Source organism: Jaculus jaculus, chromosome 16 (assembly GCF_020740685.1).
Source record: "Jaculus jaculus isolate mJacJac1 chromosome 16, mJacJac1.mat.Y.cur, whole genome shotgun sequence".
Lineage (NCBI taxonomy): Eukaryota > Metazoa > Chordata > Mammalia > Rodentia > Dipodidae > Jaculus > Jaculus jaculus.
The window spans coordinates 5,663,183-5,678,375 of NC_059117.1; the positions used below are offsets into that span (position 1 = coordinate 5,663,183).

At 41.5% G+C, this 15,193-nt stretch overlaps 1 protein-coding gene and 1 pseudogene across 2 annotated transcripts in view; both read left to right on the top strand.

The window, feature by feature from the left end:
• Hecw1 (HECT, C2 and WW domain containing E3 ubiquitin protein ligase 1) overlaps positions 1 to 15,193 on the top strand; it is a 290,938-nt gene that overhangs the window by 35,049 nt on the left and 240,696 nt on the right. The window lies entirely within an intron of this gene.
• On the top strand, positions 10,764 to 11,568 carry LOC101614153 (annotated as a pseudogene).

Below are 15,193 nucleotides of genomic sequence, written 5' to 3' on the forward strand. Positions count from 1 at the left end.
CCCACGTTTAGCAAACGCCAGGCACAGTTGTACACACTTACAACCCCAGTGCTGAGAGAGGCAGAAGCAGGAGGAGCCCAGGGAGCACTAGCCAGTCCAGTAACGACAGCAAGAACAGCAGCAGCTCCAGTGCCAGTGAGAGACTCTGTGTCCAGGAGTAGATCAGAAGAGCCGTAGAAGACACGTGACGTCCTGTCCCTCCCTCCATGTGCACAGCTAGCTTCACACACACGCACGCATGCACGCACATGCACACGCGCAGACACCATGCAGGCTCTGCACATGCACACCGACAAATTAAGTTAAATTAAAAACCATGCAGTAGGCAGTGTGACATGCCTGTGGGCTATCGTATTGTTCCCGCACTTGGCTGACTGATGTGTCATAATGAGCAGACGAGATACTAACAAAGGTATGTTGGGTGGAAAATGAAAGGTAATTCTGTTCCCTTTTGCAAATCAAATTTTCAGCATGTCACAATTATTTTAAAACAAAAGTAAACAAGAACAGTAAAAAGATCTATAGGCACTTCCCTCGAATCTTTTTCTTTCAGACATATTGTAAGTGCAATTGTACTCATACAATCATGTAACTTATAAATAATAAAGATTTTGCTGTCCATTGTTTTGCTATTTGCAGTCAAATGCTCCACCACTGAGCCATATACCCATTATTTTGCTATTCACAACTTTCCCACAAACATCTAAAACTCAAACAATTATGAATCACTATAGTGATCCTATACATCCTGGTAGCCATGCTGACTAGGAAGGTTTTTCTGTTAAGAATCATAAGAATGACATTGCTGTGTTTATTGCAAATCAAGCACTGTGCTGGATACGTTAAATGCTTTGCTTATGTCATGGCTCTCCACAATAACTCTTTATAGGTAAAGAAATGTTTACAGAAGTAAAATGGCTTACCCAAATTCACATAGCAGTTTATTTGTGGAGCCAAGACATGAACCTCTTCCTTTAGGAACAGCTGTCAGTAATGCAGCATAATAACAGTAGCAGTTGATTTCAACAGTTCTCTCTCTCTCTTTCCCTTCCTTGGATACCATTATAGAATCAAAATTTAAAAGATGGCATGATAGTCACACATACACACCCTCTGGCTAGTGTTTTATGATCTGTGTTCAGAGAAAATAGGAACGTGCCCTTTCCTGGTTTATGCTGAACTTTCAGCTCTGCCTGTGTGGAGATGAGCCCTCCAAGCAAGAGGCTTTGGGTCAAGTAGGGTGGAGAGGTTGAACAGTATCAGTCATTTAGACAAAATCCCTAGCTTGGCAGCTGTCTTTTACCTCAAGGTGAAAACATAAAAATATGATGTTTGTCCCATAGGAGTTATCTTATTTTGAGGTTTACATAACTGAATATTCATGGCATTTGGTAATATGCTATGGCAGAAAATAGTGCTTAGTAAAATTTGTTCTTCTAAAAGAATTAATTCACATTATCATTTTACAAGTAAGAGAAGACAATGAAGGATCTTTAACTGAAGTTATTTCACCATAAACAGCAACTCAAACAGATGGGGGAGGTGTGGTGTGTTGGGGAAATACATGATGGAATTAATTTTAAAAGGAGAAGAAACATTGACACATACCCCATTAGAAATTTTAAGGATAGTTGAGGAGGAGAAGTTTGTCAAAGAAAAAAAAAGCTGCTACAAAAAAGTAAAGTCTTGATTGTTGAATGAACTTCACCAACACTGGAATCAAGTATCAGTTAATGAACTGGGGATTTAGAAACTGATGAGGGATTTTTCCCAGAATTCTGAGTGCAAACATAAAGAAGTAGGAATTATAAAAGGCAAGTGACTGGGAGAATAGGGTTAGTTTTTACAACATATGTCTGTTTCCTTCATTCTAACTGGAGCAGATGGAAAAGGGATAATTCTTATCCTTTAAAATATATTTTTTTATTTTTGACATTTTCATACATGAATGTAATATATTTTGATTTGATTCCCACGATTACCCTCTTATTCTACTCCTATTAATACCCTTAATTCTTTCCTATTAATTCCCATCTTACGTTCATACTTTTTAAAATCCACCGAGTCCAATTAGGGTTGCTGCATGATCAATGGTGGAAGGTTATCTATTGTGAAATAGGCAACTGAGCAGTGGTCACACTGCCCACGAACCTGACTCCCTTCTCTCAGCAAGCACTAGCTGCCATTAGCTACTCTGGGAGCTGTGGGCTCTCAAACAGCCTTCTCCCATCAGTGGAGACCTCATGCCAGGCTCAGCCTTGTATAGGAAACTGCAGCTGCTGGGAATTCATAAGTGGAGCCACCATGTTGTATCTAGAAGACAAGGTTTCACGACTCCCTTCCCATCCTCCTGCTCTTTAATTCTTTCTGCTTCCTCTTCTGTGAGTGCCCCTGACCCTTGGGGGAGAGCGCTTAGGTGTCCTTTTTGAGGCTGAATACACCATGGTACACTTACTGTCAGCAGTGCTGCCAGCTATATATCTATGAACCAGCCAGTGCCCATTGGAGTGGTGATGTTACAAACAGAACCCATCTGTGGGCACAAATAGACATGCTTGGGAGGCAGTTTTACATACCCTCTGTCAGCATAACTACAGTAGGCTCTCCCTATTTAGCTGAACAGGTGCTGGCAAAATTCAATACCCACCTGCAGAAAAATGAAACCCAGTCCACATCCCTCACCCTGAACAAAGATCTATTCAAAATTGATCAGAGATCTTAACGCCAAACCAGAAATGCTCCATGGATGGGATGAAAGCACTTTCTGAACAGGACTCCGATAGTACAGAAAATAGTCCAAAGAATCAACAATGTGACTGTATGAGATTAAAATACGTCCTCATGGCAAAGGAAACTATGAGCAGAGCAAATATTTACCAACAATTTCTCAGACAGAGCATATCTAGAATAGATTAGAACTGCAAGAATTAAGCAAGCATCAAAAAACCCAAAACTGCCAATCAATAAATGGGCCATTGAAATGAACAGATAATTCACAAAAGAAGAAACACAAAGGGTCAACAGAGATTCAAAAAATCTCTCCACATTGTTACCCAAAAGAGCAATGAAAATTAAAGCCACTCTGAGGTTTTACTCAGGCAGAATGATTACATCATGAAAATTAATGACAACGAAAACCGGTGAGATTGAGGGAGAGAGGGAAACTCTTATGTTGGGAGCACAAGCCAGTGTGGCCACTTTAGACTTCCTCAGTGCACAAGTTTCTCAAAAAGCTAAAATTTGAACAGACCCTGCTATATCAGTCCTGGGCGTGGGCCTAATGGACGGTGTGTCCAGTGACAGATGGACTTGCGCATACTCACTGCGGCTCTGCACACAGTAGCCAGGAAGAGGAGCTAGCCTAGGTGTCCATCCGCTGATGACTGCATAGTGGAAATGTGCTACATATACATGAGGTGGTTTTATTCAGCTGTAAATAAAAATGAAATTTGCAGGGCAATATATGGAATTGCAAAAGATTATAATAAGAGAAGTAACTCAGGCCCAGAAAGACAGAAGTCACATGTTCCCTCTGTCATGTGGATCCTAACTTGCAATGCTTTTTTTTTTTTTTTTTTTTGAGGTAGGGTCTCACTCTAGCTCAGGCTGACCTGGAATTCACTATGGAGTCTCAGGGTGGCCTTGAATTTATGGCAATCCTCCTACCTCTGCCTCCTGCGTGCTGGGATTAAAGGCATGCGCCACCACGCCTGGCTTTTTGCAATGCTCTTTTACACAAGTAAATAAGGGCATGGTTTATAGGTCATCAATCAAGATGGGAGGCTTGAGCAAGGAGTATGTAAGAGGTGATGGGGAGAACACAGGGTTACAGATGGGAGCAGGAAGGAGGCTATAGTGGGAGAAGAGCCCAAGAGGGGAAGGGAAAGAGCAAACAAAATTTGTTCTAAATATGACATAATGCGGCCTAATAGTTGGAATGCTGATCAAGAGAAATAAAAATTTAAAAAAGAATATTAAAAAGTCCATCCGAATGTAGAACCAATAAGAAAGAAATGGCACATACATGAAACAAACATGAAACCAGCCATCACATATATAACTCAAATACATTTTGGAAATTCCAATACTATCATGAATAACAAAAGATCTAAAATTGGAGAGATAAATAACTGACATTATACTAATGATATGAAACTAAATTTACTACTGGTTTAAAATGTTTGGTAAAAGTATTTAATTTTGAGAGGTTTTTTGTTTACAACTTATTTTTATGTTTTTGGTTATGGAATTTTTATGTTAGGATTCTCTAGAGGAATTTAACCAGTAGAATGTACATGCAGTTACAAGAGGGAATTTTTGGAACGGCTTAGCAAGCAAATAGCACCATAGTGGCTGCATGTAGGCTAGAGAGCCAGGCAAGTGGATAGCAACCCTGGAAACTGCCAGTCTCAGGAGGCCAACGGTGCAGCTCTCATGCAGCCTCGGAACAAGTGCCCTGGAGATTTGTTTGCTCATACCAGTGTTCAAAGAAAGAAGCATGGCTGGAGAGATGGTTCAGTGGCAAAGGCACTTGCCTGCAAAGCCTAACAACCCTGCCTTGATTCCACAGGGCCCATGTAAAGCTAGATGCACAATGTGGCACATGCATCTGGAGTTCATTTGCAGTGGCTGGAGGCCCTGGTGTGCCCATTCTCTCCCTCTTTCTCTCTCTCTCTCTCTCTCCTCTATCTCTCTTATCTGTCTCCCTCTACTGGCAAATAAATTAAATAATAATATACTAAAAAGGCAGGAGAGGGCTACAGAGATGGTTAGCCATTAAGGCACTTGCCTGTGAAGCCTAAGGACTGATGTTCAACTCTCCAGGTCCCAAGTAAGCCAGATGCACAGTGATGCAAGTGCGCAAGGTTTCGCATGTGCGCAAGAGGGTGCATGCATCTGGAGTTTGATTGCAGTGGCTGGAGGCCCTGGTGGGCCAATTGTCTCTATCTCTCTCATCCTTGCATTAAAAAAAACAAACAAACCTGGATTCTAATCTCCCTGGATGCTAACAGCAGCTGCCAGCACACCCACCCAGGACTCAAGTGCGGGCGCGTGGAGGAATTTCTTCTTCCTTTTAGTCCTTCTGTGCCCACGGCCTAGGGGATGGTGCTATGCGCACTTTTAGGCTCCATTTCCCCACTCAGTTTGCTGACCCAACTGCCGTGCCCTCACGGCGTGCACAGAAGTGTACTTTGCTGACTTCCACCCAAGGCGACAGTCAAGGGTAGCCATCAGCCGCCTGCGGTTTCACGGAGCAGCCCTACGTTAACCGTACCTTGTCGTTACTTTTCTTCTGAGCTTGGTGTCTCTGTGTCTTCTAAGTTCTTATCGGCCTCTATTTAGTCTCTACTTCCTGTTAGATGCTTCCTTTAGTGATCAAGTGAGTGTTGGCTAGCTGGTCGTGTGGATCTCACTTCATTGGAGAGCCTATGTGTTCCTCCCTGAAGTGGTCATTTTCTACATGTGATATTTTCTACTGGAGTTCCGGTAACTGGTGAGGGCAGGAGTCACCCTGGGGTGGTTCTGTCACGCTCCTCACTCCTCCTCTATGTCTAGTATCTTAGTCTGGAACTTTTTGAAAAAAATCTCTGAGAATAGACTCTCTATTTATTGCTGGAGTGAGGAAGAGAACATGAAAGCCAATGTTTAATATGTACGATTTCTCCGATTTTGGTTCCTCTCCTCTTTGGTTCTAGAATTTTTTATGATTATGTGATATAAATTGGTGTGTTTTGCACCAACTTCCCTTGTTGATCTGTCCTTTTTTTTTTTTTTTTGAAAAGTCAAACCACAAGTGATCCCCATGGACTGCATGAGCACGCTTATTTCCAAGCAATCCAGCACCTCACTGGCCCGGGCAGCCTGGCATTTAGAAGACGAGGACAGCCTCTCCTGCACTGTGTATTCCAGTGTACTTTCTTGTTGTGGATTTATGACTGCAAGTCTCTACTGCCATGTTCTCAGAGCAGAAGAGAGAGCAACCCTGTTGAGGCATATCAACATGCTTTGGGGAGGCATTTCTAGAGAAAGAAGCCTCCTCTGTCCCAGACAGAAAAGAAACCCCACTGGGATTTGATTGTCACTACATTTAAAGTCTGAATATTATTATAATTTTTATCTGCATATATTATTTGTACAAAATAATAGGCTTCATTTTGATGTTTTCATAGAGATATAAAATATTCTTTGATTATATTTACACTCTCTCACCTTCTCTTAGCCCCGTTCTTGCTAGTTCCCTTAACCCTGCTAGGGAATGCTCTTTCTATTTAAGATCTTAATAAAATCTGAGCCGGGTGTGGTTGCACACACCTTTAATCCCAGCACTTGGGAGGCAGAGGTAGGAGGATTGCTGTGAGTTTGAGGCCACCCTGAGGCTACATAGCGAATTCCACGTCAACCTGAGCTAGAGCAAGACCCTACTTTAGAAAACCAAAATAAATAAATATTTTTTAAAAATAAATTCTATCTATGAACAAAAAGATGTAATATTTATTTTTCTGAGTCTTGTTTATTTCACTTAAAATGATGATTTCCAGTTCTGTATAAAAATCTCTACATTATTTTGAGAGTTTTAAAAGGATACCTTTTTTTTGGTAGGGTCTTGCTCTAGCCCAGGCTGACCTGGAATTAGTCTCAGGCTGGCCTTGAGCTCACAACGATTGTACCACCTCAGCTCCCAGGTGCTGTGATTAAAGGCATGCACCACCATGCCCAGCAAAAGGATATATATCTTTTAACATTTCCAGTTTTCCTATTAGGAAACAAAAGACTACATTCAGTTCAGGGTCCTTTCTGCAGCAACCATCCCCAAGATTTCTTTGATCAAGAGATAGGGAGAGGAGAGCGGAAAGACTTTGAAGGGGCTCTGAAGATTGGCCCTCAAACCCAGGAGAACATTTCTGGCTTCATTACCCACAGACCCAGTGGAACATTAACATTCTTGTGAACTTGGCAGGATCAGACAGACTTCACATGAAGCATGCACAATTGGGATTAAAAAAATACAGTTCTTATTTAGTCTGTCACTAGTACAAGATTACTTCTACGTATATGCCTGTCTCCATCTATTTTCTGCTGCTATACCAGATCCCATACACAAAGTAATTTATAGAATAGCGAGACATTTGTCCTGACAGTTCTAGAGGCTGGCGAGTGGAAGATCAAAGGGAGTGGATATCTGGTGAAGACATTCTTGCTGCATCATGGCGTGACAAAGTGAAAAGCGCACAGGAGCAAGGCAGGACACACATGAAAGCATGCACCTTTGTCACCAGCCAAGTCCACAAGATCTGGTCTGCTTCCAGGATAATAGCTTTAGCCCCCATGACCCAGTTATCTCTTAAAGGTCCTCCCTCCTAACTCTGCCACAGCGGCAAATAAATTTCAACATGAGTTTTGGAAAGAACATTCAAGCTGCACGAGGCCTTATGTATTTCAAGTCTTTGTTCTCTCTCTCTCTCTGCCTCTTTCTCTGTCTATCGCTCTCAAATAAATAAAAATAAACCAAAGAAAAAAGATACTAATATGAAATCTGCCACTTTATTTTTAGGATGATAAATTAATATGTGAAATTAAGCAGGGAATGAGACTATGCCATACTTTATTTTCATAAGCATAGGATGGATATATTCTTTTCAAAATCATATTCTCTTAGACATCCTGGTATGTACAGCCCACATTTGGCATGAGTTTTGACTGAGTCACTGTTTCCACTAATGAAAAGTGAAGTTACATGCAGTACATTTCATGTATCTTTGTTTTAATATCCTTGTCTATATAATGGAATTAATAAAATGGCTGAGATAAATCAGGAAGTACTCTGTATTTATTTGTAGCAACCACTGAGAAAGAATTTACCAAACAGTACTAATTAGAAGTCAAGATAAAGGCAAGAAATGTTGTCCAAAATGGGTGATTATCATTCATAAATAACATTGTTTTCCTAACATTCTTTGAGATTGTCATAACAATGATTTTTTAAGAAAATGTATGAAATTTTTTTCTGACATGTTTATTCTAGAATTTTTAGAAAATGTAGGTAAGCAAGGACAACCCAGTAACAAAAGTACATTGAACAAGGCAGATATTTTTGCTATTAATACTTTAGATGCAATGCAAACATTCTTTGTGCATACGGGTGGTGAATAAACCATGCATGGTATATGTTTTGAAGTGAAAAAGGATCATGTACTGCTCGTACAAGTTTAGCACTTTATAGAAACCTTCCAGATGAATATCCTTCTGTAGTGTATCTGTCAGCAGTGACATGTGCTGTGGACCTTCCAGCTGCTTCTCTGCAGCCATCCTCTATCCTGCTCGTACAAGCTGTGCCCTGGCCACTGGTATGAGCTGCATAGGTGAGCTCCCTGTCTGGGCTCGTCCATGGCCGCCAGCTGCTCAGATGGGAAGAAAAGTGGGCCGGTGGTGTTCATGCCATGGCCACTTCTCTGTGGAGACAGTGGGGCTTGCTGAGTGCACCACCCAGCCTCTCCCTGGGTCCTGGTTGTCATGTCCTCAGGGGACACCAGCACAGCTCACTAGCACCCTCGGCATACGGTGCTATCATTTTTGGCTTAATTATTTTGAAAAGAAATGGTCCCTTTTTAAATTTCCTTAAAATGCCCAGTTTGAATGTCTCATCTAGTTTCTCCTGAGGCCCTGACCTAGACCCTAAGCTAGAGAGCTTCTCAAGCTGTGGTGAGGTTGGAGTCGGCGGAAAGGTCTGAGTGCCACTCTCCCAAGTTTCTGACTGCGTGGGTCTCACAAAGACCAGATAATTTGCATTTTTAAGAAGTTTCTCCGTGGCGCTGGCACTGCTGTTATAGGGACTAAATTTTGAGGATCATCACACTACTCATTTCATTATGTGAATCTGACAGCTAATGTAAACAACCATTTCTCCCAAATCAAGTAACTCTGGCATTTAGATTCCTTTAGCTAAATCTTTACACATAAACATGATAGTTTCCTTCAGAGGTTTCCTAAAACTAGCACTATTGTATGCAAATATTTAAGGATTTTAAAAGTCTTTCTTTCCAAACTGTCCATCAAAAGTTTGTATGAGGGCTGGAGAGATGGCTTAGCAGTTAAGCACTTGCCTGTGAAGCCTAAGGACCCCAGTTCGAGGCTTGATTCCCCAGGACCCAGATAACACAGATGAACAAGGTGGAGCATGAATCTGGAGTTCTTTGGCAGTGGCTGGAGGCCCTGGCATGTCCATTCTCTCTCTGTGTGTGTGTGTCTGTCTGTCTACTTCTTTCTCTCTCTGTCTGTCGCTCTCAAATAAATAGATAAAAATAAGCAAAAGAGAGTTTGTATGAATTTAATTATCTTTGAAAGTGAGCATTTCTTTATATCTTTTCAAATACATCTTTGCAACTAGAATTTTATAGTTTACTAGAATTATTGCCAAATAGTGAGAAAATTAAACTATTTTCTGCAAACTATTTTGATAACTGGTGCAAGTAAAAGCTTTTGATATACATTTGTACTGACCAATTGACTGGATCTGCTTTTCAATTGCTTTATAACCTAAGATACTCTTTACGTATAAATGATGTTAACACTTGCCTTTCATACACGTGTTTAATATTTCTTTGCAAGTTGTTTGTCTTTAGAGTTAATTTTTTCATAAAAAGACGGTTTATTTTCCATTCTGTACTCAGAGCTCTTATTCTTTCACCTCCGGTGTCAGCTTTTAATGGTGCGGTTAGAAGAATGAAAGTTCCCGTGGGGTCCATGAAAACTGAGGACTACCCCCTCCACTACCCCCCCCCCCATATCCCAGAGGGAATCTGGCAGGATCCGGAAGCAGAGTTGTGGGTTAACATGAAGGCAAAGCTATCCTGCTCTCCGGAATTTTCTAATATTTGCATAGTGTTCTTACATTTCAATGTTTAGACTTTATGTTTATAGAGTTTGCCTTAGTTACTTTTCTCATTGCTGTAATAAAATACCCAAATAAAGTAACTGCAGGGAGAAAAGATCTGTTCCGCTCATGGTTTAGAGGACAGGGTTTGTGAAGGCGGGGGAGGCGTGGCGGCGGAGCAGTTTGGAGCAGTGGCAGAGAGTGAGATGGTCGGCTACACTTTGCATTGATAATGAGGCTGCAGAAGTCTTGGGCTGGAACCAACCTGGGTTTAACCCATAATGCCAGGGTCACTTTCAGCCACTAACCTAGTTCCTCCAGGTTCCATTGCCTTAGGACAGTGCCACTAGCTAGGGCTCAAATGTTCAAAGGCATGAGTGTATGGAGGACGTTTACATTTAAACCACAGCAGAATTTCAGTTACTCTTCTGTAAGTACAGCTGCTGTGTTCTTTGAACCAATAAGCATGGATTAAAACTATCCAGAAAAAATAAATATATATATGCAGGAAATGACTGCGTTTGATGGTGGTACATTCCTTTAATCCCAGCACCAGGAAGGCAGAGGTAGGAGGATCAAAGTGAGCTGGAGGCCAACCTGGGACTACAGAGTGAGTTCCATGTTATCCTGGGCTACTCCTACCTCAAAAAAACAAAACAATAAATATCTAGAAAAAATAGTATCATACTAAACATGTACAGATGCTTTTCTTGTCATTATTTGCTAAACAAAACAATAAAACAACTGTAAGCATAGCATTTAACATTAGATTAGGTATTATAAGTAATCTAGAAATGATGAAAAAATATATGGAGGAAGTTTGCCCGGCTTCCCCCAGCTGCACTCCACATCCCTCTGGGCTGGCTTTTTATTTTTGGACTTTCTTCGTAACATGGCTCCTAAGCCCCAGGCTCCACTCCTGCATCAGCCCAAGAAAGCCAGACAGGTCTGTAGTGTGAAACCGGTGGATTTTCTGGCCTCTCCCAGCTTGCAGAAGGGAGAAAAAGAGCAGCAAGAAGCAGTTGATGATATGGGTGAAGTGAAAAATGAGATAGACTTAGTGAGCAAGCCAGTGAGGAAGCTGCGAAAGCAGAGCAGAAACACAGCGAACTTTGCCAACCACGTCTTCAGATGATGTCAGAATCGAGCCCCCAGGTTGCACACTTTTGGGTGACAATGTTTGTCAACCATCCACAGGTGTCTGCACTGCTTGGGGAGAAAGATGAAGGGTGCTGCATTACCTGATCAGGGTTGAGGGGACAGAAGTTGAAGGTATAAACTCAGGTTACAGAATAGATTGTTATTTCGATGACAATTCTTACTTTGAAAACAATGTCCTCTCCAAAGAATTTCATCTGAATGACAGTGGTGATCCTTCGAAGTCCACCGAAATCGAATGGAAATCTGGAAAGGATTTGGCACATCACTCAAGTCAAAGGCAGAATGAAGGCAGGAGGCAGAGAGCGAGAAAGCTTCTCGACCGGCTTAGTGAGCGTTCTGCGCAGGCGCGGATGAGTTAGGCGATGGCTCCAGAGACGTTCTTGGCCAAATCCCTGGCGGTACTATGTGGTTCCCGACATGGATGCTGAAGAAGGAGAGAGGATGATGATGAAGGATTGGAAGATATTGATGGAGAAGAGGATGAGGATGAAAGTGATGAAGTAGTGATGAAGGGGAGGAGGAAGGGGGGAAGATGACTAATAGAAAAGACCCTGATGGATTCCAACCTTTTATTTTTATTATTTTTTACGGTTTCTTCAGAGCCTAGGAGCATTGCAGTCTTTTCTCCCCACAACCCCTTGCGCCCAGTAGCCCTATTTTTGAGGTCCCTTTTTCTCAATTTATGGTTCTCAAATTATTTTGGGGGATAGTACCCTGGTCAGAATACAATAGGAAGAGAATCTCCCCTTTTTTGTTCTAAACTCATTTTAATCCCTTCTTGTCGAATAAAGAGCTGTATGGAGTCAACACCACCGTGCTCTGTGGTGAAAGAAAAACCCTCTGCGCCCTTCACTGTGCTGAGAGCTGGAGGGGCTGCCCCGGGGAGTGGTGGCTCGAGCCTCGCTTCTTTCCTCCTCTGTGTGCACTGGGCTCAGAGATCCCACTGTGTCTCTATGTGAATACGGACAGTTAGCACTTACCATGTGCCTGTCTGCCTTCTCTTGTTTAATAGAGAAAAAATATCTTTTAAAAATGAGGTATAAAAGGTCAACAAAGGATGGGCTTGAAATGTCTGGGTGGGGTAAGTGGGCATTTTGACAATGTGGCTTTTCCTTTGGCAAGTTTAATTGTGATGTCTAACTGGACATCCTTATAATTTAAGGTGACATTTTAAAATTAAAATTCTCTCCTAATGATGAACAAAGATATATAGAAGAAAATCTACACAGGTTATATTGCAAACATTACAGCATTTTACAGAAGAAACTTGAGTACCTCAGAATTTTGGCGTTGCTGGGGTTCAGGTACCAATCCCCTTTCCAGACAACAGACTGTAGTGTGCTTTCCATCCTTAAATTTCCTGGGAGTGCTTTCTGAGTAATTCACCACTTCTCTAAATTGGTTTGGGAATTCCACTTTTATCATAAAGAGAATGTTTTCTGTTGTTACTCCACTGGGTTTTCAATGTCCTTGCTGGAATCATACTGTTCACTATCATCATTTGAAATGTTTGAGTTGAATCATATTAATTTTCCACCCATATTTTTGAGCAATAGTAAAGAGTACTTCCAAAAAAAAAAATGCTATTGTGTCTGGTTTTGACGTAAAGGCCGGTACAGCTGTGTGCATTTTTGCCTGAAGAGCAAGACTCCATGCCTAGGTGCTTCAACCATTTGGCCTCACAGCTGTCTCCCATTTGATGTTCATCTTGTTCCTTTTTGTATTCGGTTTACTAACATTATTTAATGTTGTAACGGTTCTGATCATGGCGACCTTGCTTCTCAGAGCTTGCTTCCTTGTGGAACAGTCTGAGTCCCGTGCTTGGTGGGGTAGACAACAGTGTAAGAGCCCCGGGCCTGTGCAGGCAGGGATCCTTGTCTCTGGCAAGGTCCCCGAGGAGTATTGTCTGAAACAAGTGGTGGCGGATGAATTTCAAGTAGTGTCACTTTCCAAAAGGATCTTCTTGTGAAGTTGCTCATTGGTTCCTATGATACGGTTTTGGAGATTTCTTTGCGGTTTTGAATGCAGCTTTTTTCTTTTTGTTTACTATTCTCCTTCATGCTATTCATATCAACAGTGTTTTAGACAGCAGGAGATTGGGAAGAGCTGGGAGACAAGTGAGTACAGACGCACAGAAGACCAGGAGCCAATGGAACAGGGTCACATGATCCTGGGCCTGGGAGATCTCTCTCACTCACTCTGTTCCTGGACCCGCTGTGTGTCTCAGAGATGGGCTTACACTCGGTGACTGAAATGAACCAGCATAAGAACTGTGCACAGCTCTTAGAGCCCATGGATATATGACACACAGACACATTTTCATTTGCTTCCAGGAAGACACTTCAAATGAAGCATTCAGGTAACACAGGCTTATGAGGGAGTACGCTCATTCCTGGAACTATTCAAACAGGCCATAGTGACTGTCAGTGGACCATTGGGAGGGGATTACTCCTTCCATGATCTTGGAGAATACACTGCAGGGTTCCTCTGGTCCTGGTATAACTAAGATTCAGGGATCCTGTGATTCCTGACTGATTAAGCTTATGTTCTAAATTTCTCCCTTTTCATTATTCTGTTCCCAGAAATTCTCTTCATCTGCTTCTCTCCAGGGTGTGTGTGTCGTAAGCACTGTTGGTGTGCACGTATGTTCTCTGGGTCAAAGCCGCAGGGTGTTGGTTTCCTGCCAGTTCCTGGGACATGCCAATGCTCTTCATCATTGCTCCTTTACACCCTATTTGTCTTTATTGAGTATGCAAATATTTTCATTGAATATGCAAATCTCCAGGAGCACCTGTCACTTGCTCTGTGGCCTCTCTTTCCTCATAAATGGCGAAAGGGAAAGGATGGTTTCATGTTTTTACATATCATAAACAAATGAATCCATTTCAACGAGCACCCAGGTGTACTTGTTACTGGTTCATCTGTCTGACTTTCAGATCACTCTTTTTGTTGTTATTGTTGTTTGTTTTTTGGAGGTAGGGTCTCACTCTAGCCCAGGCTAGCCTGAAATTCACTATGTAATCTCAGGGTGGCCTCAAACTCACAGCAGTCCTCCTACCTCTGCCTCCCGAGTGCTGGGATTAAAAGTGTACACCATCACACCTGGCTTAAGATCACTTTGCATCTTTCCTTCTGTTTCTTGTGCAGTTGTAAAAATAATACATCATATTTTTAAAAATATATTTGTCACTTTATTAGTTTACTCATGCTGCAATTACAGCAAACTTGACTTAAAATGATAAAAATTTATTTTCTGAAAGTTCTGAAGTGTAAAACCAAAGTGTGCCCAAGGGCAATCAGTTCCTTGTGTTTCCAGCCTCTGTGGCTCCAGGCGTCCCCTGGGTGCTGCAACATCAGTCTCCTCTGTCTTTATGGCCACACTGCCACTTTCTCTTTTCTCTTTGCTCTCCCATGTGTCTCCAATAAGGAGAGTTTTGTCACTGGATTTAGGGCCCATCTGGATAATCTAAGGAGACTTTCTCATCTCAAGATCCCTGAATTAATTACATATTCATCCCTTTTTCAAATAAGGTCATACCTATAGATCATGAGGATTACAACATGGATATAGCTGTTATTATTATTATTATTATTATTATTATTTAAATGATAAAAATGACATGGTGGCACACGCCTTTAATCCCAGCACTCGGGAGGCAAAGGTAGAAGGATCTCAGTGAGTTTGAGGCTAGCCTGAGACTACATAGTGAATTCCAGGTCAGCCTGAGCTAGTGTGAGACTCTACCTTGAAAAACCAAAAAAAAAAAAAAAAAAAAAAAGAGTCATAGAGAAAGAAAGGAAGGAATGTGTCTAAGATCATATGAACAGTGTGCACCAAAGACTCCAAAGCCTGCAGTGGCTTTGGAAAAGCTTGATGTGCAGTTTCAATACTGAGGACTTCTCAGTAGTAAATTAATGAAAATCAGGAAATAATATAAAGATATTTAATTTTATTGATATATACTTTAAGAGTGCATTGAATATTTTTGTTATAGTTATTCACATAATTTTTTTCTTATATATTCAAAAGCTGGTGTTTCTGTGGTTGGAGATTTTCAAAATACACTGGTAGCCATGAACATGAAACATTTAATTTCAGCATGCTAAGCATGTTAGAGGATGTATACAATGTTAGGAAATAATGAGATATGGGCTTCTGAG